Consider the following 25018-nt stretch of genomic DNA (forward strand, 5'->3'; position numbering starts at 1 on the left):
CTATCAAAACCATACAAACCAATGCAAAAAAATTGTCAATTGGTCGTGTGTTAGCTGATGCTTTCCTTCAGAGTTCAGTCCTCCTATCAAGAAGGTCAGTCCAAGGCAAATGCAAGAGTCAGGGTCCTCCCTGTCTTTTCTTGGTCTGTGTCTTATCCTGGGCTCTGCTTGCTAGTAGCCTTAGGAGATCCCCTGTTTACAGGAATTTGATTGCTCCATCTACTGCCCAGGAAATGGACCTTATCCCTCTCCAAGATGCTCTACTTCAGGACTTTAAGGAGGTAAGCTTTTGTCCCAGGTCACCTGATTCAATTGTTTCTTACACCACTTTCACTGTGTCAAGATGCTTTTGCCTAGAGGGCAATTTCTGAGAAGGTGGGGCTAGCTGGAGGGGAGTTTCCCAAGTCAGTCTTTCCCAGCCAGAATAAGACCAGGGACCCACACAGTGAGCACTGGCCCTAGGGAGGGGGTTAGGGAAGGGCCAGCGAGGATACCAGGAGCTTCTTGTATGGCTCTTTGATGTTATGTTTTCTTGATTCAGTACTTGCCAGTAAATGCAGCTCTTTAAGTCTCCCCTACTAGTTTTGCCCAAGGGGTGTTGGAACTATGGCAACTAATTAAAAGTGGTGATCAGAGCTCAGACTGCACTCCTCTGGATCTTGGGGAATTAGGTCTTTGTATCCCACCTTGGCACCAGCAAGCTGCACCAGTGGCTGGGGTCGGCTGCCAGTGATAAGCTTGGGGGGTGGGGGATGGTAGCCACCACACGGAGAGTGCAATTCACTGGATTTACCGTGATTCACCAACCTCTTCCTCCAGCTCATCCCTGGATGCTGTGCAGTATTCTATGGGGCTCCAAAGTATCAAGATAGTTGATTCAGACAGTTCCTGTTTAAAATAGTTGTTCTGGTAGAGGAACTGATGCCTGGAGCCTCCTACTCCACTATCTTCCCACAATCCAGGTTGATCCTATTGCTTTTACATTGTCTTTTACTTGATTTAGTGCTTGCCTTGTTACTACAGGCCTTTAACTCTTCTCTGGAGCGGTGAGAAAGTTGTTTCTGCTAGTTCTTGCTGGTTGTTCAAAGCTTCTGTGGGGGGATGGAGCCCTGAAGCACCTCACTTTTCAATTTTGATGGAGCAGGGCCTGAATTTAACTCATTTTTGCATGAGAACTAGGACAAATGCCCAAAATGAAAACAAATATTTAACAATTTATAATATATTGAAATAATAGGAAAATATGTACATAATGAAGGGTTTAACAGTCAAATAAATGAGATACCAAATACTAATCCATTATTGTAGATTCTATGCTGGATATGACCAATACTAATGAAGTGGCAATTATTGGGTTCTACTGTTGTGATTGAAAACCCTAGGAGTAGTTTTTAACTCTTTTAACAACTGAAAACTGACCTGTAGCTCTATTTAATAATGTGGAACAAGTTTTGGACAATAATAACCTGTGGTTAAAACATTCATGGAGAGTTGCCTGATAATATGGCTGTTATGAAAGGTGAGGACAAGGGCTGCTAGCACTCTTTAAAGATATTAATAAGTGTGCAGGACGTATACCATGTGCAGCTCATTCTTTTCACCTGGGAGGAGAAAAGCTGCCTCCACAGTTGTTAACCACATTGGTATTTTACAATAGTTAATTTCTTTTCAGATTCCTCTCATTAATGGAGTATTTTAAATAAACGTGTCAACTTGGATTTTTTTTTTAAAAGCCTAAGTATAATATAATGGGTTACCCATTATAAAACTGTTTGAGACTTGCAGCATGGATTGAGGTTATTTTAAGGACTCTAAAGTATAATTTTCAAAGACTTGGAAAAAAAACCCAAAATAAAGCAAAAAGCTTATTTAAAAAGTTGATAAAGATCAAATACATCACTTTAACTGCAATTCAGAAAGACTCTTTGGAATGTTTCAATAAAATATTTAGGAAATTATAGACACCAGATTTGAATTATATGGAAAGGATTTTTTTGTCATTTTAAAATCTATTTTTATAAAGAACTGAAGAGAAATTCATGGAATATGAAACAGAGGTAGAAAAGGTGAACAATTAAATCAACAGAAATTATTCTGATATGAAAAAGAAAACTGAAGAAAAATGATTTCAAATGTAATGAATAGACTCTTGGATTGTTTGATAATCCAATTAATGAAGAAGAGGGAATCATATGAATACATTGGAAATGATCTACATTTCTTGCCAATTTGATGTAAATGGTTATTTTATAAAAGTAATATAAAACTCATACTATGCCATTACAACAAGGATACCAAGGAAGGGTTATACTTATCATAGATTTGAAGAATATTTCAGATTAATCACGCACAAGAAATCTTAAAATGCCATGAAATCTTACAGCAGACGTATGGAAAAAACCTGATAGTGCTTTTCCCACATTTGACAGCCAGATTAAAAATTGATGAGATAGTAGCATGAACCTGAAATGTTTTCCTAAGCTGTCAATAATACAAAACAAATTTTGATGAACCAAAAGACTGAATTATTTTTCTACTCTTTATGGAAAATGATATTAAAAAATCATTGTCCCATGAAGATGTGATCATAAAGTATGCAACCAGAATTTGTGGCCAAGATGAAGTGAGCCCTCTAAAGCATATCTTTCTGCCAGTAACAAATAAAAACTCCATTCAAGATACAAATGCAACCACCTGAGGACTTTGAAAAGTAAAGAAAAGCAGGCAGATTGGGTACAGGAATCAAAACCTGGAGAAGGAAACTATATGAGGGTGAGTGTCCCATTTTTTCCTTTTTGCTCATGGTCTTAGGCCAAAGGTGGGCTCCCAATGGAAGAAACTAAAACTCTGAGAGGAAATCTTATTCTTTCCAAAAGACTAGGAAAGGGGATGCCTGTGGTCCAGAGAGTGTATGGGTAATACCTTTTTCTTTTCCTTTGCTCTTTTTTTCTTTCATGGCATATAGAGGGCAGCCTGTACTGGAGCTGATGCAGTGGACTCCCTGTCTTTCTGCATAGAGGAGTTGGGAAAAGTTGACCCTGAGGGTCAAAGAATGTAGGGAGAGCCACTGTTTTTTTTTTTTCCTCCCTGCTTTGCCCTGCGTGTGGCCCCAATTGCAGGAATTGTGTAGCAGCATGGGCAGCTAGACATCCAAGAGCAATCCTATCTTTCTGGCCAGAGGATCAGGAAGAAGGACCCATGCAGGCTGGAAAGTATGGGGTAAACCTTGGAAGGGAGAAACTTGGTGAAGATCTCTAAATTCTTTTGATAAACCATCATAACGGCATTCCTCACTGGTTTGGATGTATTATGTCCCCCAAAATGCCATTAACTTTGATGCAATCTTGTGTGGGCAGACATATTAGTGTTGAATAGATTGTAATTCTTTGATTGAGTGTTTCCATGGAGATCTGACACACCCAACTGTAGGTGATAACTCTGATTAGATAATTTCCATGGAGGCGTGGCCCCGCCCATTCAGCGTGGGCCTTGATTAGTTTACTGGAGCACTATATAAGCTCAGACAGAAGAAGCAGGCTTGCTACAGCCAAGAAAGGACACTTTGAAGAAGGCAAAGAAGCTTAGAGAGTAGCTGCAGATGTGAGACAGTTTGAAGACGGCCATTGAAAGTAGACTCTTGCTCTGGAGAAGCTGAGAGAGGACAAACACCCCAAGAGCAAGTGAGAGTGATATTTTGAAGAAGAGCTGTGGCCTAGAGAGGAGCATCCTGGGAGAAAGCCATTTTGAAACCAGAACTTGGAGCAGACGCCAGCCATGTGCCTTCCCAGCTAACAGAAGTTTTCCAGATGCCATTGGCCTTTCTCCAGTGAAGGTACCCTTTGTTAACAGACAGTTTATGACCTTAAGACTGTAACTGTGTGACCAAATAAACCCTCCTTTAAAAGCCAATCCATCTCTGGTGTTTTGCATCCCGGCAGCATTAGCAAACTAGAACACTCACCTTAGAGCCACATGTGTGGGACAGACCCAGAGCTACATAGCAAGGGCTTTGAGAATTGAATAGAAGTCACCAGTTTCAGACTTACCTTAGTGGAAATATCATCTACAGAAAGAGAAGTGGAACTAGTGTTTTGAATCTAAATGAAATGATTACATCTTAAAGAAATCATCATTTTCCTGATGATTTTAGCAAGATGTAGAATCTAAACAGTATATTGGTCAAAATGTCCAGGATACAATCTAAAATTACCCAACATATAATGAACCAGGAAAATGTAATCATTCCTCAAGGAGAAAGACATTCAATAGATGCCAACCTCAAGATGACCCAGATGTTGGAATTATCAAAGAGTTTAAAGAAGGTATTATAACTATACTCCATGAGGAAAAGGTAAACACCCTTGAAATGCATGGAAATATCTCAGCAGAGAAACAGAAATTATAAAGAACTGAATGGAAAGTTTAGAACTGAAAAATACAGTATTTGTAATAAAATTCACTGGATGGGCTCACTAGCAAAATGGAGATCATAAGGAAGAGTTGGTGAATTTGAAGATAGAACAATAGATAGTAAGGAATCTGAAGAATGCAGATAAAAACAGATTGAAAAATAAACAGGCAGAGTCTCTGGGTCTTGAGGGACAATATCAAAAGGTCTAAGAACATTACTGAAGTCTCAGAAAAGAAAGAGATTGATACAGAAAAAAAATATTTGCAGAAATAAGGCCAAAACTTCCTAAATTTGGAGAAAGATATAAATTTTCTGATCAAGAAGCTCAGTGAACCCCAAATAGGATAAGCTCAAAGAAACCCATGCTCAGACATATCATTATTAAACTGCTGAAGAACAAAGATGAAAAACATTTGGAACAGCTAGAGATAAATAACACATTACACATAGGGATACGATGAGTTAAGTGACCCTGGATTTCTCATCAGTAACCCTGAAGGCTGGAAGATAGTGGAATGACAATTTAAAGTGCTGAAAGACAAGAAGTCAAGAACTGCTAAGTACAAATTCTATGTCCAGAGAAAATATCCTTTAGGAATATAGGCAAAATACTTAATCAGATAAGAGAAAACAAAGAGAATTTGTTACCAGCATACTTGCTTTAAAGGAAATGCCAAAGAAACTTCTTCAGGCTGAAAGGAAACAATACCATGGGAAACGTGAAACTTCAAGGATGAAGGAATAGTAAATGTTTTCTTTGCTTAAGTTCTTTAAAATACATATGTCTTTGAAAGTAATAATTATAACATGGGTGTTTTTTTCCTATGCACGTAGATGTAATACATATGACAAGTGTAAACATAAAGTGCGGGGATAAAGACTCCTAAATGGTTTTAAGGCCTTTATATTATAATTGAAATAGTAAAATACTAAGTCTAAGTTGATCATGAAATAGAAGGCATTGTAATCCCCAGAGCAGTCACAAATAATTATACACAAATGATCATACCTCAGAGATATTGTGGGTTTGTTTCCAGACAACCGCAATAAAGCGAATACCACAATAAAGTGGATATTGCAGTAAAGCAAATATAGCAGTAAAGCGAGTCACATGAATTTTTGGGTGCATATAAAAGTTATGTTTACACTATACTGTAGTCTATTAAGTGTGCAATAGCATTATGTCTAAAAAAACAATGTATGTACCTTAATGAAAATGTGATATAGACACATGAAGTGAGCACATGCTGTTGGAAAAATGGTGCCAATAGACTTGCTTGATGCAGGGTTGCCATGAACCTTCAATTTGTAAAAAATGCAATATCTTTGAAGCACAATAAAGTGATGTTCAATAAAGCATAGTATGCTTGTATAAAGAGACATAGCCAAAAGGCCCATAGATAAATTAAAATGGTGTGCCAGTTTGGATATATTATGTCCCCACAAAAGCCATATTCTTTAATGCAATCTTTTGGGGGCAGACATAATTTTTTTAATTAGAGTGTTACTTCTTGATTGAATGTTTCTGTGGAGATTTGACCCCACCCTGTCAGGGTAGGTCTTGATTAGTTTACAGTAGTCCTTTAAAGGGAGCTCTCACAGAGAGTGGAGAGATGAAAATGCCCTGGGATATGCTAAACCAAGGCCCAGATGCTTGCTGATGTTTGGAGATGCTGGCCCAGAGTTTGCTCCAGAGAAGCTGAGAGGACCCCGACGCTTAGATGCACAAGAGCTGAAGAAGCTAAGATATGTGAACACAGAGATTGTCCTGGAGAAGCACAGACACCAGCCATGTGCCTTCCCAGCTGACAGAGGTGTTCTGGATGCCATCCACCGTTCTTCAGTGAAGGTATCATCTTGTTGATGCCTTAGTTTGGACACTTCAATGGTCTTAGGACTGTAAATTTGTAACTGAATAAACCCCCTTTATAAAAGCCAGTCCATTTCTGGTATTTTTCATAATGGCAGCATTAGCAAACTGAAACAAATGGAATACCAAAAAATATTTAAATCCAAAGGAAGGCAGAAAGGTAATCAGATGAACAAAAACAGAGGGGATGGGCAGAAAACAAATAATAAAATGGTGGACTTAAATTCAGTTTATCAATAATGGCATTAAATAGAAATGGTTTAAACCAAGGGTCAGCAAACTTTTTCTGTAAAGAGCCAGAGAGTAAGTATTTCAGGTTTTGCAGGCCAAACACAGTCTTTGTTTCTCTTGCTCCTCCTTTTCCTTCTTTAAGCTGCAGGCTGGGAGAAATATCTGAAAATCACATATCTGAAAAAGAATTAGCATACAGAAAATAAAAAAAATGCTCAAAATTCACTAATAACAAGACAAACAATCCAATTTAAAAGTGGGCAAATTATTTGAATAGAAATTCCCTGAATATGCCCTATCTAGGGAATAAAGACAAGGCCGGTGCAGCTGCTGTGTCCATGGGTGGAGCCTGAAGATATAAGAAAAGAGGCAGGGGGCAGATTGCGAAGGGCCCTGAATATCTGGCACAGCAAGTTGGTTTTTATCTTGTAGGGATACATTGGATCTGATTTATTTCACTATTGCTACAGCATTAGGACTTTTCTATACCATATGAATATATAAAGAAACCAGTGCATTTAAATATATCTTCTAAAGGAAGTTCCTTTAGCACTATAACTCAAAAAAGATGCTTAAACTTTCAAGTTAGTCACAATTCAGCTGAATACAGATATGCATAGAATATTCTTTATATATACATATGTCATAGATGGAGTAATATGGCTTGAATGAGAGGTTTGGTTTGGTGTCTACCACTTGGGAAAACTTCCTATTACGTTTTATAAGAAATGAATTTCTAAGTGTCTAAGCAAATCAATCCTACATTCCATAATTCAGGCATTGGTTTGTGTCTCCCAGGAGCAAGTCTTTTGCTCCACCTTTGTCTTCAGCTTTTCTTCTTTCCTTATTTCTTACCACATTCTCTTTCATCTCCCTCATCTTCTTTTCATTCTTCCTTCAAGCTTTTTCAGTAAGGCTCTTTTTCAAATCCCAGGCATTTTCCTATTCTCTTTTCTCAGAAGACGTCTTTCTTCTACCTAGTCTTCCATTGCTGTCTTTGTTTTGAATCAACATGACTAAATATTTTTCATGTTAGCAACTGCCAGTACATGTTTTACTAAGCTCCTCAGGGCAGGATACTTATCTTCCATATTTTATGCTTTGTCAAATGCGATGTACTCTTATGACTCTTATTAACAATAAATCTCAGTGTGAATTAGCTAAAACTATATTTTCCTTATTTAATGTATAAGCTTTACATACACACAAGAGAAGACTAAGGTTTTACCAGTTACCTGATTTGTCATTGTATCATTATTTTTTAGGTAGCACTAGAATGCCAACTTTTGGAGTTACCAGGCACCAAGCCAAGAATGTATTTTAACCTGTGTAAGCTTATTATTTTTCCAGGACAAGCAAAGTTTTTGTTTGTTTTTAATTGTAAGAAGGCAATGTTACTCTTTTTTGGTAACTAAATGAGCATCCTATGGAGTTTTGAAACAAGTCTACATGCTAGGATACCTTGTGTTCTAATTTTAACTCATGCCTCACAGATGCAAATGATCTCTGGAACTTATGTACAATTTATGATAACAAAAAATTTTGATGTTAAGACTTGATGAATGACAATATTGAAATATATTGGATATTTTCAGAGTCATTTCACAGTGTTCTAGACTGTATTTTCTCAATTTTTACTGGAACATGGAGACCACATTTAGCACACATTTACTTCAGGAGAGTGTGATGGGTGAGTCTAAATATGAAATGAGCAAATGAGGCTGAGGAGCCTTACTGCTTGTTCTACTGCACCCCATGCTCTTGGCTTTTTTTTTTTTTTTCTGAAAAATGATCCTCTGTTGAAGTATTTTCCTGTGTAGTTCTTAATTAGCTGGGCATTCCCCTGCACCACTGTTGGTCATCTATGATGTCACAATGGTGGTAGCCATCAATATTGCAGCCCACAGAGTGGGCAAGTCCTCAGAATCTCTTTAATGGCTCCAGAGAGTGCTCTGGAGAAGGACCTACCTGTGTTCCATTTGTTGGGTAATGTTGACAATCTCATAAAAAGTGATATTTCCACTGTGTTTTATGTGTTTCTGCTTCTTTCTGTCTCCGGGGGTTCCCTTAAGGGTTTTGATGACCAGGGAGAGGTCTGTCTGTTCTGATTGGTCAGTTTCACCGTAATTCTTAGAACCTTCCAGTCACCAGTTGCCTCTGTGATGTGATCACCAACCTTTTTTGGAGACACACCCAGGGGGCTGATCTTGGGGGCCAGGGCAGACATGGCACCAACTTTCCCACCAGTGCACTTCAAATATACAATGTTGATCTCTTTGGGGTCGAAGTTGAGTGGCATGGCGGAGGCAGCTGGTGTGGGATGAATCTGGATGCTGGGCAACCGAGGAAAGTTGCACCTTGGCCTCCTCCCAGGTGAAAGGCGAAAGCTGCTCTTGCTTTCAGTGCTGTGAGTTTTCCCTATTTGTTGCCCGTCTCATCCTAAGTATCTATCTTGTCTACCAAACCCTCCCTCAGGAGGCAGCTGATAGTAGCTTCAAGTACCACATTACTTAGACATCTGAGTAAGCTGAGTGCCATTTCAGTGAACAGGACAGGAGGCCTGGGCTGGGAGCCAGGAAGACTGTTATCACTGCTGTGTGCGGGGGCTGCCCGCTGTCTGCATATGCCAAGGACTCCCACTTTGTCTAGAATTGTGTGGTGGAGTGCCTAAGACACCTCTGTCAAAGAGGGAGGGTGAAGTCTTGGACCACCTGGCACTATGCCATCTTTTTCTTTCCAATCCTCCCATCTCTTTTATTCTTTGAGATTTTAGTCTGCAGGGCCCAAGATTCTGTATTTTAATAAGCATCTTGGGTGACTCCCATGCAGGTAGCTTCTGGCATTGTAGTCTGCCCAATGAAATTCTCTAAGAATCACAGACCTGTGGAGTCAGAATCTCCAGGGGAAGGGCCAGAATGTAGATTTTTAACAAGGGCCCCAGGTGATTCTCAGGGAGGTCTGGGAAACTGTTCTAGGGACTTGTACTTCCTATTTTTCTGTTCTTCTGAAATGTGAGGCCCCCACCCCCCAAAAAACCCATTTATAATAAAAAATATATTTGTATTTTGAGAAAATGAGTACATTTCAGAAAAGGACAGATTATAAACTATAAAATGTTTTTTCTCCAGCCCAGATTTCTCAGTGTTGCAGATCCATAGATTTGACTGTTCATATGACATCTCCCCTTGAAGTCACACAAGCATCTTAAGCTGAACATGTTCAAATTGAAATCACCATCTTTCCCCAAACCTGACTCTTCTCTACTGCTCCCCATCATCTCAGGGATAGCACCACTGTTATCCACCCACTGAGCATGCCAGAAATCCCAATTATATTTTCTCTCCTTCAATCCCCATCCACTGCACCAGCTAAAAATCCATCATCAAGACCTCTCCATTTAACTTCCTAAATTGTTCCACTTTTTCCATTTGTCTCCATCTCCATTTGTTCCCACCCCTACCACTTAAACTACTACTAACACTAACCTTAAGGCATAGCTCCTAATTGGCCCAAAGCTGGCACTGCTTGTGTTTTCTACTCTGCAGCCGGAAGGATCTTTTCAAAACATAGGTCTGATCATGTCAGACTCCCATACTATCCCATTGTACTCAGAATGAAGATTAAAGTTCTTAAAATGGCCAGTGAGGCCCTGCTTAGTCTGGTCTCCAGCTTCATTCTGTAGTACTCTCTCCCTTAAATCTACGCTCCAGCCACAATTGCCTCATTTTAGGTGCTCACGCTTGCAATGCTCCCTCTTGACTAAAGGTCTTTTACTCATGATATTCCCTCTGTTTTCCTTTCGTCTTCAGTTTCTCATCCTTTGGATTCCATCTGAGTATAACTTTTACAAGGAAGCCTTTCTGACCAGATCAATGAATGACCCTACTATAAGCTCTCATAGCACCTACCTCTTGCAGTTTTCATATATTTTTCCAAATAAACGTGACTCACTTATTTGTTTAATACATGGAGATTAGAACTTTTGGAACTTCATTGGCCAGAAAAGTTTCTTTTCTCACCTTCTCTTGTGTTCTTTAGATATCACTTATTTAGACCGTATCCAATAACAATTTTAGGATTAGTACTAAAGCACATCCCCCAAGCTTTTCTGCCTTATTCTCCAGTACCCTGAACATTTGCCTCTATTATAGCACTTATTTACCCTGCAGTGTTTTCTTGGTTTTTGTTTTCTTGTAGGTTTCTGTCACTAATGTCAGCTACTTTAGGGCAGCTGTTTTATTTATCTTTGTATCCTTAGCACTGAACACAGGGCCTGGTCCTCAATATTTGGAGTGACACTCTAACCAGTAGTCCATTCATATAGCGTATATGTTGATACCTCTCCTTGTAATGTCCTTCTCTATTTGCTGACAAACTTTTACCTCTTGATATAAAGGAGGCAGCAGGTAACACTAAACACTGCAACTTTTCAGTTTCCTCATTTGAAAAATACCATAAAATGTTGTTGGGAGGATTAAAAGAGTTAATGATTCAGTACTTCTCTCCCTCCACTTGCCAGGCCAAACTCCTCCTAAATAGCAATTCCTGAGGGAATTCAGTCTCAGGATTAGGTCTTTGGAATATCTTGTACCCAACTAGCTCTGCTGGAATCTCTTGCACCTAGCTAGCTTTGCTCTGCTACCTCCTATCATTTTTTTTTTTCCTTTTCAATAGACCTTGATAGCTCAATTAAAACTAGAGGCAGAAAAGGAGGCGGGGCAAGATGGCAGACTGGTGAGCTGTATGTTTTAGTTACTCCTCCAGGAAAGTAGGTAAAAAGCCAGGAACTGCGTGGACTGGACACCACAGAGCAATCTGTCTTTGGGCATACTTCATACAACACTCATGAAAACGTGGAACTGCTGAGATCACCGAAATCTGTAAGTTTTTGCGGCCAGGGGACCCGCGCCCCTCCCTGCCAGGCTCAGTCCCGGGGGAGGAGGGGCTGTCAGCTCCAGGAAGGAGAAGGGAGAATTGCAGTGGCTGCTCTCATCGGAAACTCATTCTACTGATTCAAACTCCAACCATAGATAGACTGAGGCCAGACACCAGAGACTCTGAGAGCAGCCAGCCCAGCAGAGAGGAGACGGGCATAGAAGGAAAACAACACGAGAAGCTCCAAAGTAAAAGCAGAGGATTTTTGGAGTTCTGGTGAACACAGAAAGGGGAAGGGCGGAGATCAGGCCTTGAGGCGCATATGCAAATCCCGAAGCAAGGCTGATCTCTCTGCCCAGGGCACCTTTCCTTAATGGCCCTGGTTGCTTTGTCTATTAGCATTTCAATAACCCATTAGATCTCTGAGGAGGGCCGTTTTTTTTTTTTTTTTTTTAAATCCTTTTTGCTTTTTCTAAAACAATTACTCTAAGAAGCTCAATACAGAAAGCTTCAAAGAATTGAAATTTGGGCACGTCAAGTCAAGAGCAGAAATAAGAGAGCTCTGAGACAAAAGGCAATAATCCAGTGGCTGAGAAAATTCACTAAACAACACAACTTCCCAAGAAAAGGGGGGTGTCCGCTCACAGCCACCATCCTGGTGGACAGGAAACACTCCTGCCCATCGCCAGCCCCATAGCCCAGAGCTGCCCCAGACAACCCAGTGTGACGGAAGTGCGTCAAATAACAGGCACACACCACAAAACTGGGCGTGGACATTAGCCTTCCCTGCAACCTCAGCTGAATGTCCCAGAGCTGGGAAGGGGGAGCAGTGTGAATTAACAGAGCCCCATTCAGCCATCATTTGAGCAGACTGGGAGCCTCCCAACACAGCCCAGCAGCCCAGAACTGCCCTGGGGGGACGGCACTCACCTGTGACATAGCACAGTCATCCCTCAACAGAGGACCCGGGGTGCACAGCCTGGAAGAGGGGCCCACTTGCAAGTCTCAGGAGCCATACGCCAATACCAAAGACTTGTGGGTCAGTGGCAGAGACAAACTGTGGCAGGACTGAACTGAAGGATTAGACTATTGCAGCAGCTTTAAAACTCTAGGATCATCAGGGAGATTTGATTGTTAGGGCCACCCCCCCTCCACGACTGCCCAGAAACACGCCCCACATACAGGGCAGGCAACACCAACTACACACGCAAGCTTGGTACACCAATTGGGCCCCACAAGACTCACTCCCCCACTCACCAAAAAGGCTAAGCAGGGGAGATCTGGCTTGTGGAGAACAGGTGGCTCGTGGACGCCACCTGCTGGTTAGTTAGAGAAAGTGTACTCCACGAAGCTGTAGATCTGATAAATTAGAGATAAGGACTTCAACTGGTCTACAAACCCTAAAAGAACCCTATCAAGGACAGCAAATGCCACGAGGCCAAAAACAACAGAAAATTATAAAGCATATGAAAAAACCAGACGATATGGATAACCCAAGCCCAAGCACCCAAATCAAAAGACCAGAAGAGACACACCTAGAGCAGCTACTCAAAGAACTAAAGATGAACAATGAGACCCTAGTACGGGATATGAAGGAAATCAAGAAGACCCTAGAAGAGCATAAAGAAGACATTGCAAGACTAAATAAAAAAATGGATGATCTTATGGAAATTAAAGAAACTGTTGACCAAATTAAAAAGATTCTGGACACTCATAGTACAAGACTAGAGGAAGTTGAACAACGAATCAGTGACCTGGAAGATGACAGAATGGAAAATGAAAGCATAAAAGAAAGAATGGGGAAAAAAATTGAAAAACTCGAAATGGACCTCAGGGATATGATAGATAATATGAAGCGTCCGAATATAAGACTCATTGGTGTCCCAGAAGGGGAAGAAAAGGGTAAAGGTCTAGGAAGAGTATTCAAAGAAATTGTTGGGGAAAACTTCCCAAATCTTCTAAACAACATAAATACACAAATCATAAATGCTCAGCGAACTCCAAATAGAATAAATCCAAAAAAACCCACTCCGAGACATATACTGATCACACTGTCAAACATAGAAGAGAAGGAGCAAGTTCTGAAAGCAGCAAGAGAAAAGCAATTCACCACATACAAAGGAAACAGCATAAGACTAAGTAGTGACTACTCAGCAGACACCATGGAGGCGAGAAGGCAATGGCACGATATATTTAAAATTCTGAGAGAGAGGAATTTCCAGCCAAGAATACTTTATCCAGCAAAGCTCTCCTTCAAATTTGAGGGAGAGCTTAAATTTTTCACAGACAAAGAAATGCTGAGAGAATTTGCTAACAAGAGACCTGCCCTACTGGAGATACTAAAGGGAGCCCTACAGACAGAGAAACAAAGACAGGACAGAGAGACTTGGAGAAAGGTTCAGTACTAAAGAGATTCGGTATGGGTACAATAAAGGATATTAATAGAGAGAGGGAAAAATATGGCAAACATAATCCAAAGGATAAGATGGCCGATTCAAGAAATGCCTTCACGGTTTTAACGTTGAATGTAAATGGATTAAACTCCCCAATTAAAAGATATAGATTCGCAGAATGGATCAAAAAAAATGAACCATCAATATGTTGCATACAAGAGACTCATCTTAGACACAGGGACACAAAGAAATTGAAAGTGAAAGGATGGAAAAAAATATTTCATGCAAGCTACAGCCAAAAGAAAGCAGGTGTAGCAATATTAATCTCAGATAAAATAGACTTCAAATGCAGGGATGTTTTGAGAGACAAAGAAGGCCACTACATACTAATAAAAGGGGCAATTCAGCAAGAAGAAATAACAATCGTAAATGTCTATGCACCCAATCAAGGTGCCACAAAATACATGAGAGAAACATTGGCAAAACTAAAGGAAGCAATTGATGTTTCCACAATAATTGTGGGAGACTTCAACACATCACTCTCTCCTATAGATAGATCAACCAGACAGAAGACCAATAAGGAAATTGAAAACCTAAACAATCTGATAAATGAATTAGATTTAACAGACATCTACAGGACATTACATCCCAAATCACCAGGATACACATACTTTTCTAGTGCTCACGGAACTTTCTCCAGAATAGATCATATGCTGGGACATAAAACAAGCCTCAATAAATTTAAAAAGATTGAAATTATTCAAAGCACATTCTCTGACCACAATGGAATACAATTAGAAGTCAATAACCATCAGAGACTTAGAAAATTCACAAATACCTGGAGGTTAAACAACACACTCCTAAACAATCAGTGGGTTAAAGAAGAAATAGCAAGAGAAATTGCTAAATATATAGAGACAAATGAAAATGAGAACACAACATACCAAAACCTATGGGATGCAGCAAAAGCAGTGCTAAGGGGGAAATTTATAGCACTAAACGCATATATTAAAAAGGAAGAAAGAGCCAAAATCAGAGAACTAATGGATCAACTGAAGAAGCTAGAAAATGAACAGCAAACCAATCCTAAACCAAGTAGAAGAAAAGAAATAACAAGGATTAAAGCAGAAATAAATGACATAGAGAACAAAAAAACAATAGAAAGGATAAATATCACCAAAAGTTGGTTCTTTGAGAAGATCAACAAGATTGACAAGCCCCTAGCTAGACTGACAAAATCAAAAAGAGAGAAGACCCATATAAACAAAATAATGAATGAAAAAGGTGACATAACTGCAGATCCTGAAGAAATTAAAAAAATTATAAGAGGATATTATGAACAACTGTATGGCAACAAACTGCATAATGTAGAAGAAATGGACAATTTCCTGGAAACATATGAACAACCTAGACTGACCAGAGAAGAAATAGAAGACCTCAACCAACCCATCACAAGCAAAGAGATCCAATCAGTCATCAAAAATCTTCCCACAAATAAATGCCCAGGGCCAGATGGCTTCACAGGGGAATTCTACCAAACTTTCCAGAAAGAACTGACACCAATCTTACTCAAACTCTTTCAAAACATTGAAAAAAATGGAACACTACCTAACTCATTTTATGAAGCTAACATCAATCTAATACCAAAACCAGGCAAAGATGCTACAAAAAAGGAAAACTACCGGCCAATCTCCCTAATGAATATAGATGCAAAAATCCTCAACAAAATACTTGCAAATCGAATCCAAAGACACATTAAAAAAATCATACACCATGACCAAGTGGGGTTCATTCCAGGCATGCAAGGATGGTTCAACATCAGAAAAACAATCAATGTATTACAACACATTAAAAACTCGAAAGGGAAAAATCAATTGATCATCTCAATAGATGCTGAAAAAGCATTTGACAAAATCCAACATCCCTTTTTGATAAAAACACTTCAAAAGGTAGGAATTGAAGGAAACTTCCTCAACATGATAAAGAGCATATATGAAAAACCCACAGCCAGCATAGTACTCAATGGTGAGAGACTGAAAGCCTTCCCTCTAAGATCAGGAACAAGACAAGGATGCCCGCTGTCACCACTGTTATTCAACATTGTGCTGGAAGTGCTAGCCAGGGCAATCCGGCAAGACAAAGAAATAAAAGGCATCCAAATTGGAAAAGAAGAAGTAAAACTGTCATTGTTTGCAGATGATATGATCTTATATCTAGAAAACCCTGAGAAATCAACGATACACCTACTAGAGCTAATAAACAAATTTAGCAAAGTAGCGGGATACAAGATTAATGCACATAAGTCAGTAATGTTTCTATATGCTAGAAATGAACAAACTGAAGAGACACTCAAGAAAAAGATACCATTTTCAATAGCAACTAAAAAAATCAAGTACCTAGGAATCAACTTAACCAAAGATGTAAAAGACCTATACAAAGAAAACTACATAACTCTACTAAAAGAAATAGAAGGGGACCTTAAAAGATGGAAAAATATTCCATGTTCATGGATAGGAAGGCTAAATGTCATTAAGATGTCAATTCTACCCAAACTCATCTACAGATTCAATGCAATCCCAATCAAAATTCCAACAACCTACTTTGCAGACTTGGAAAAGCTAGTTATCAAATTTATTTGGAAAGGGAAGATGCCTCGAATTGCTAAAGACACTCTAAAAAAGAAAAACGAAGTGGGAGGACTTACACTCCCTGACTTTGAAGCTTATTATAAAGCCACAGTTGCCAAGACAGCATGGTACTGGCACAAAGATAGACATATAGATCAATGGAATCGAATTGAGAATTCAGAGATAGACCCTCAGATCTATGGCCGACTGATCTTTGATAAGGCCCCCCAAAGTCACCGAACTGAGCCATAATGGTCTTTTCAACAAATGGGGCTGGGAGAGTTGGATATCCATATCCAAAAGAATGAAAGAGGACCCCTACCTCACCCCCTACACAAAAATTAACTCAAAATGGACCAAAGATCTCAATATAAAAGAAAGTACCATAAAACTCCTAGAAGATAATGTAGGAAAACATCTTCAAGACCTTGTATTAGGAGGCCACTTCCTAGACTTTACACCCAAAGCACAAGCAACAAAAGAGAAAATAGATAAATGGGAACTCCTCAAGCTTAGAAGTTTCTGCACCTCAAAGGAATTTCTCAAAAAGGTAAAGAGGCAGCCAACTCAATGGGAAAAAATTTTTGGAAACCATGTATCTGACAAAAGACTGATATCTTGCATATACAAAGAAATCCTACAACTCAATGACAATAGTACAGACAGCCCAATTATAAAATGGGCAAAAGATATGAAAAGACAGTTCTCTGAAGAGGAAATACAAATGACCAAGAAACACATGAAAAAATGTTCAGCTTCACTAGCTATTAGAGAGATGCAAATTAAGACCACAATGAGATACCATCTAACACCGGTTAGAATGGCTGCCATTAAACAAACAGGAAACTACAAATGCTGGAGGGGATGTGGAGAAATTGGAACTCTTATTCATTGTTGGTGGGACTGTATAATGGTTCAGCCACTCTGGAAGTCAGTCTGGCAGTTCCTTAGAAAACTAGATATAGAGCTACCATTCGATCCAGCGATTGCACTCCTCGGTATATACCCGGAAGATCGGAAAGCAGTGACACGAACAGATATCTGCACGCCAATGTTCATAGCAGCATTATTCACAATTGCCAAGAGATGGAAACAACCCAAATGTCCTTCAACAGATGAGTGGATAAATAAAATGTGGTATATACACACGATGGAATACTACGCGGCAGTAAGAAGGAACGATCTGGTGAAACATATGACAACATGGATGAACCTTGAAGACATAATGCTGAGCGAAATAAGCCAGGCACAAAAAGAGAAATATTATAAGCTACCACTAATGTGAACTTTGAAAAATGTAAAACAAATGGTTTATAATGTAGAATGTAGGGGAACTAGCAGTAGAGAGCAATTAAGGAAGGGGGAACAATAATCCAGGAAGAACAGATAAGCTATTTAACGTTCTGGGGATGCCCAGAAATGACTATGGTCTGTTAATTTCTGATGGTTGTAGTAGGAACAAGTTCACTGAAATGTTGCTATATTATGTAACTTTCTTGGGGTAAAGTAGGAACATGTTGGAAGTTAAGCAGTTATCTTAGGTTAGTTGTCTTTTTCTTACTCCCTTGCTATGGTCTCTTTGAAATGCTCTTTTATTGTATGTTTGTTTTCTTTTTAACTTTTTTTTTCATACAGGTGATTTGAAAAAAGAAGGGAAAGTTAAAAAAAAAAAAAAAAAAAAAAAAAGAAAAAAGACAAACAAGGGAAAAAAAAAAAAAAAAAGATGTAGTGCCCCCTTGAGGAGCCTGTGGAGAATGCAGGGGTATTCGCCTACACCACCTCCATGGTTGCTAACATGACCACAGACATAGGGGACTGGTGGTTTGATGGGTTGAGCCCTCTACCATAAGTTTTACCCTTGGGAAGACGGTTGCTGCAAAGGAGAGGCTAGGCCTCCCTGTATTTGTGCCTAAGAGTCTCCTCCTGAATGCCTCTTTGTTGCTCAGATGTGGCCCTCTCTCTCTGGCTAAGCCAACTTGAAAGGTGAAATCACTGCCCTCCCCCCTACGTGGGATCAGACACCCAGGGAAGTGAATCTCCCTGGCAACGTGGAATATGACTCCCAGGGAGGAATGTAGACCTGGCACCGTGGGACGGAGAACATCTTCTTGACCAAAAGGGGGATGTGAAAGGAAATGAAATAAGCTTCAGTGGCAGAGAGATTCCAAAAGGAGCCGAGAGGTCACTCTGGTGGGCACTCTTATGCACACTTTAGACAACCCTTTTTAGGTTCTAAAGAATTGGGGTAGCTGGTGGTGGATACCTGAAACTATCAAACTACAACCCAGAACCCATGAATCTCGAAGACAGTTGTATAAAAATGTAGCTTATGAGGGGTGACAATGGGATTGGGAAAGCCATAAGGACCAAACACCACTTTGTCTAGTTTATGGATGGATGTGTAGAAAAGTAGGGGAAGGAAACAAACAGACAAAGGTACCCAGTGTTCTTTTTTACTTCAATTGCTCTTTTTCACTCTAATTATTATTCTTGTTATTTTTGTGTGTGTGCTAATGAAGGTGTCAGGGATTGATTTAGGTGATGAATGTACAACTATGTAATGGTACTGTAAACAATCGAAAGTACAATTTGTTTTGTATGACTGCGTGGTATGTGAATATATCTCAATAAAATGATGATTAAAAAAAAAAAAAAAAAAGACATTATTGGGATATAAGAAAACAATTGGTATATAGAATGGAAGTTTTATACCAATGTTAAATTTCTTGACCTTAATAACCACACTTAAGATGATTACATAAGTGAATATCCTTGTTCATAGGAAATATACGTGGAAGTAGTATAAGTTCAAGAGGTATGATGTGTGAAACCTGTGATAAAAATTAAAAATTTTATTTTTTTAATAAAAAAAAAAAAAAAAAAATTTTAATGCATTATCCATAAATAGCATTATTATATTGTTGCTAGTATTGCAATATCAATGTAAATAAATATTGTAAATGAATATCAATGATAGGGATTGATTTTCTGAGCTGTGGAATTTCATTGTGGACATTAAATCATTATCCTTCCATCAATGCTATAGAAATTAATCTTACTAAATAAAACATAGTGTTTGAAACATATGGAAATTCTTAGGATTTTTCCAGTTAGTTTGTATTGATCACATGGAAACTACTTAGTATCTCAATTTTAGGTGAAAAATATCAGTATTAATATCATTATTTGAGGAAGTTAGTCTTTCTGCTCCCTATACTCCCCACCCCCACCAGACGCACTCTCTCTCAAGGTGCAGATAGGAAATGCCAACTAATCTGTCGGGCTGGTCAACTGAGTGAAAGATGTCACCCAGATCCCCGGGATACTCTACACGTGGCATAGTCTCCTGGAATTGAAAGGAGCTAGCTCAAGCAGTCATATAATCCAGACCTCTCTTTTCCTGCAAGGCTCTGCCTGAAATGTCTAAGACAGATAGTTTGTCTTTAAAATTCGCCAGGGACAGAGATTCTACAATATTACTCTGGAGACTTTTCTAATGTTTAATCACTATCACTGTCAGGTCAATTTAAGCTCTTTCCTGCTAGTTTTTCCTCTGCAGACATGGAAAACAGTTGGTCAGCAACCTCTTTATAATCACCTTTCCAATACGCAAAAATAGTTACCAAGGTGCCCTTCAGCCTTGTTTTTTCAAGATTATATAATTTATTATCTATCCATTTTTAATACATTGATATTTTATCTCACTAATCATTTGGATTACTTTTTATTAAACTCTTTCCATGTGTTCTATATCACTGCTAACATGGTATGATAATAAGTGGGTTTTTTTTAACTATCACCATTGATTATTAACGCTCGACACTTGAAATGGAATTATGGGTAAATATGAAACATAAGGAAAGTGTGGCTCTCACATTCAAAAGTAAACATTTGAAGCACATTTAGCTAGTATATTTTGCTAATTATATCATAATTCCAGATTTAATTATTGTGTGGCAAGGTAACTACACTTTCATTTATTCACTAAATAAATACGTACTGAGCATTTTGTGCCAGCAAGACAAGACTGGCAAACTCCCTGCTCTCATATAACGTATATTCTAATAGAATCAAAAACAAATAATTTAAAAATAGATTACAACCTCCGGACTTCTCTGAGGCCAGCAGCCACCCGACCAGGGGCCCGGGGCGGCGGGCTCAGGCGACGACCATGGGCTCGGTGTCCAACCAGCAGTTTGCCGGTGGCTGCGCCAAGGCGGCGGGGGAGGCGCGGGAGAACGCGGCGGGGGAGGCAGAGGAGCCGCAGCTGCTGCTCGGTGCCGGCATCTGTAAGTGGTTCAACGTGCGCATGGGGTTCGGCTTCCTGTCGGTGAACGCCCGCGCCGGGGTGGCTCTCAACACTCCTGTGGACGTCTTTGTGCATCAGAGTAAGCTGCACATGGAGGGCTTCCGGAGCCTGAAGGAGGGTGAGGCAGTGGAATTCACCTTTAAGAAGTCTGCCAAGCACCTGGAATCTATCCGTGTCACTGGACCTGGTGGGGTGTTCTGGATTGGGAGTGAGAGACGGCCAAAGGGGAAGAACGTGCAGAAGCGCAGATCAGAAGGAGACAGGTGCTACAATTGTGGAGGTCTAGACCATCATGCCAAGAAATGCAAGCTGCCACCCCAGCCGAAAAAAATGTCACTTCTGCCAAAGCATCAGCCATATGGTGGCCTCATGCCCACTGAAGGCCCAGGAGGCGCCCAGCTCACAGGGAAAGCCCTCCTACTTTCGGGAGGAAGAAGAGAACCACAGCCCTGCCCTGCTCCCAGAGGCCCAGAATTGAGCCTACAGCACGTGGGGGCAATTGTTTTGAGATTAGGAAGTTCCAAGGAGCAGGCATCAATCAGCAGAGTGGAGAAAGTGGGAGAGGGTGGGCAGGGGGCAGCTGGCACTGCTGTGTATCTCAGGCTGGGGTCCATAGCATCACCCCCTCTTCCATCTTGGTGGGGGAGCGGGTGAGGCAAAGGAATTCCAACCATGCTCTATCCAAATACAAGTGAGGGCTTTCAGGAGAAATACCCTTAGAGCCTGCATGAAATCCTCTAGAATCTAGTTTTATGACAGTGGCCTGGATAGGGAAGTTTTCCTCTGAAAGAGGATTTATAAAAATTTCTCATGCCAGAGTGGAAAGATGAGAGCAGTTTGATGGACCCAACCCAGAAGCAAATACATTCTGTGGGAGGGAATCTCAGGGATGGAACAGGGTTTTTCCATGTCTCGTCTCATAACCCTCTCTTGGGACAGGGTGCTGGGAACCATCCTAAGCAGTGGGTTGTGATGACAGGCAAAAGGGATAGTTGGTGGGACAGCTGCAGACCAACTGCTCCTAAGCGCACTACCCCATTCTGCGCCAAGACGCTTTTATTTATTTGCTTCCTTGGATAACAGCACCTTGGGTCCCACTTTCTCCAGGATGCTAACTGCACTAGCTGTGTGCGAATGACATGTCTTGTGCATTTTAACTTTTTTTCTTAATATAAATATTCTGGTTTTGTATTTTTGTATATTTTATTCTAAGGCCCTCATTCCTGCACTGTGTTCTCAGGTACATGAATGATCTCAGGGATAAGCCAGCAGCAGCTCCAGGTCTGCACAGCAGGAATACTTTTTTATTGTTGTTGCTTTATCACCACAAAGAACAACTACTTGAACTACCTCATTTTTGCCAATTAGAGCTGGCTTTTCTGCCATAGTGTCCTCTTGAAATCCCTCCCTTTATGGGAGACTAGGTTTTAATTGGGTCGCCCCATGACTTGATCTCCTACTGGAAGATTGGAAATTAGTTTAAATGGGAAGATGGTGCAGAGAGGTTAGGAGAGACTGGGCCAGGTTAAAGGTCAAGAGAAGAAGCCAAGATTAGGTGAGAGTTACCAATATATGTAATAAGGGATACCTGTTCCCTTATTACATATATTGATAATCTCTTAATCATACGGTACAGGACTTGGCTTGGGACACCAGATCCATCCTTCTCTGGATTAGGCTGGGCCTGCCATGCCCAATGGGTGTGTGTGTGTGTGTGTGTGTGTCCAAGGATGGATGCATGAAGCAAAGACTAAAATTCTTAACCTTTCAAATGTCTGGACTTTTCCTGCTTGGCTTCCAGAGAGACCATCCTGAAGGCTTCTTTGTGGCACCCAGAGCCAATGTCCTACCCTGCTGCAGTAGTGGTTATAGTGTCATAGTAGCTAAAGGAGAAAGGGGGTTTCATTTACATGCTGTGGGATCACTGCAAACCTACCTCACTGTGTTGAAATGGGACAAATGCAATAGAACGCATTGGGTGATGTGTGTCTGACCCTGGGTTCTTGTCTCCTCCAAATGCTGCCCCCTTCTAGTTATTGTATTTGTCTGGGCTTTGTAGAACTTCACAAGTCGCTGGTTTGGTGATTGCTAGGTGACCTAATTTGTGTAAATATAATGTTTTGGTCTTTCTCCATGTTCTTTTGGGGTTTTTATTGTTTACAAACTTCTTTTTTGTGTGTGTGGTAAAAGAAAAATAGCCAAAGCATCTTTGACAGAAGATTCTGCACCAGGCAAAAAGATCTGAAACATGCTTGGGAGCCCCTCTTTGAAGTGGGGATCTTGAACCATCCTTTCTTCCATGTTCTCCTTCCCTTATTTCCAATTTTAGACTAGATCTTCTGTCCTAAAACCTTACCCCACCGCCCCTTTCCTGTTCCCCCTCCCTAACCCCCCCATACACATAATTTTGGGGGTATCTCCACAACTCTTCAACAACTTATGCAAAAGACCTGAAGAATCTAGGAACCCTCCATCCCTCATTCCCAACCTTCTGAATTAAGACCATTCCTTGATGTGATTCATGCCAAAAGTTTAATGCTGCTGTACTTGTATTTACCAAACCTACTTACTCCTAGGATAGAAAAAAACAATGGGTGTGTGTGGGGGGGAGTGGTTTCATGTAGAAAGTGGAAGTAAGAGATTCAAAGAGGGAAGATGAGTGTATATCCAAGTCACTCAGGAACTTTTATGCAGGTGCAAGAAACTTCTGTCAAAGTGGCCACATGATTGTTTAACAGGAGACAGAAGAATGTAACTCGATGTTTACTGCTAGAAACCAAAGCTTTGTGTGGAATCTTGAATTTATGGGGATGAAGGGAGGGTAGGAAAGCATGTGCCTGTCTGTTCTCTAATCCTTTCCCCTCATTACTGAACTGCAGGAGACTGAGCCCCCTTGGGCTTTGGTGACCCTATCACTGGGTATGTTTATCTGATGGTTAATTTTGTACTGGGTACTTCCTTCCCCTTCTGCTATCATTTTGTAACACATGCTGACCCTTTCCCCTTCCTTGTTTTTCCTGGGATAATACAATGAATAAATAAAGACTTATTGGTACAAAAAAAAATAGATTACAGTATAACATAATAATGTTATTATAAGAATAAAACAGCTTGAGCTTGTATTAATTAGACAAAGGCTAAGCTGTTGTGATAAAGAGATAAAGAGACCCAACAATAATTCAGTGGTTTCTCTTTTACCTAACAGCCCAAGGTGAAGATTCTGGATCATCAAGAAGCTCAACTCCATGAAGTTATTCAGGGACCCAGGTCCTTCTACCATATTGCATCACCATCCCTTAGGTCATTGTCATTATCTCTATAGTCATTATCTTTAGTCATTATCACTATAGTATAAGCTGCCTAGTTCCAGCCAGCAGGGAAAAGAAACCAGTATGGACAAGGCTACCCTAGGGTATTGGACCAGAGTGGCACACCACTTCTTCTCCATTCCTTTGGAGAGAACTCAATTACATGGCCACACTTGGTTGCAAGGGACAGTGGAAAATGCAGTCTAATGCGCCCAGGAAGAAGAGGAGAATGGATTTAGGGGAACCACAGAGGGTGTTGCAAACCCTATTGATGTTTCTCCCCAACTCCCTCAGATCCCTTTTTACCTCTTTGTATCTTCCCACTTTTGAGCACTTTGCTTCCAACAGCAACTACTAGCTCTTTTTGAGAAGATGTCCTTGTGACATTGGATCCTACTTTGCCATCACTGGAAAATACCTAGGAATTTACTTCCCCCCATTACATGCCAACTCCTGCCCCTCAGGGAGACTGAAGGGTGCAGGAATATGAAAGCCCAGCTCTCATTCCTCTGGTCAAGACAACTCTGAAGTATAACTTATGCTCCAGACTTCCCCTGTGGGTACAGACTAAAGGTATACTCTATGGAAGTTGGCCTGAGATTCATCCTTTCTTGGCTTTTCCTTTTTCCTGTCCTGCTTGACTGGTTCCCCCAGGAGTACTTCCTTATTAAATCACTTGCACATGTATACTCATCTGACAATCTGCTGCCAAAAAACCTGTGATGGCATAAAGGTCCAGAGTGGATGGAAGCTGCTGGGTCATGTTTAGTGGCATCACACAAAAGGAATTTTTGGACAATAAAAGCACTAAAACTATGTATTTTTGATCTTTTGGTTGGGTCACATTCATATGTATAGTGCATTCAGCTTTTGTGATGTGAATCTCTACCACCTGTTCAAAAACTAAACACATCTGTGTCTTATTCTGTATTATCAAATTAAGCTTCATGAAAGTAATGTCTTCCATTTGGGTCTTTAAAGGTAAGGGAAATAC

The 25018-nt window shown here is 40.2% G+C and overlaps 2 pseudogenes; one reads left to right on the plus strand and one right to left on the minus strand.

The window, feature by feature from the left end:
* Nucleotides 1-8335: 8335 nt before the first annotated feature.
* Nucleotides 8336-8811, minus strand: LOC119544600 (annotated as a pseudogene).
* Nucleotides 8812-20578: 11767 nt separating this feature from the next.
* LOC119544599 lies at nt 20579-21194 on the plus strand (annotated as a pseudogene).
* Nucleotides 21195-25018: the final 3824 nt, after the last annotated feature.

Source organism: Choloepus didactylus, chromosome 9 (assembly GCF_015220235.1).
Source record: "Choloepus didactylus isolate mChoDid1 chromosome 9, mChoDid1.pri, whole genome shotgun sequence".
Lineage (NCBI taxonomy): Eukaryota > Metazoa > Chordata > Mammalia > Pilosa > Megalonychidae > Choloepus > Choloepus didactylus.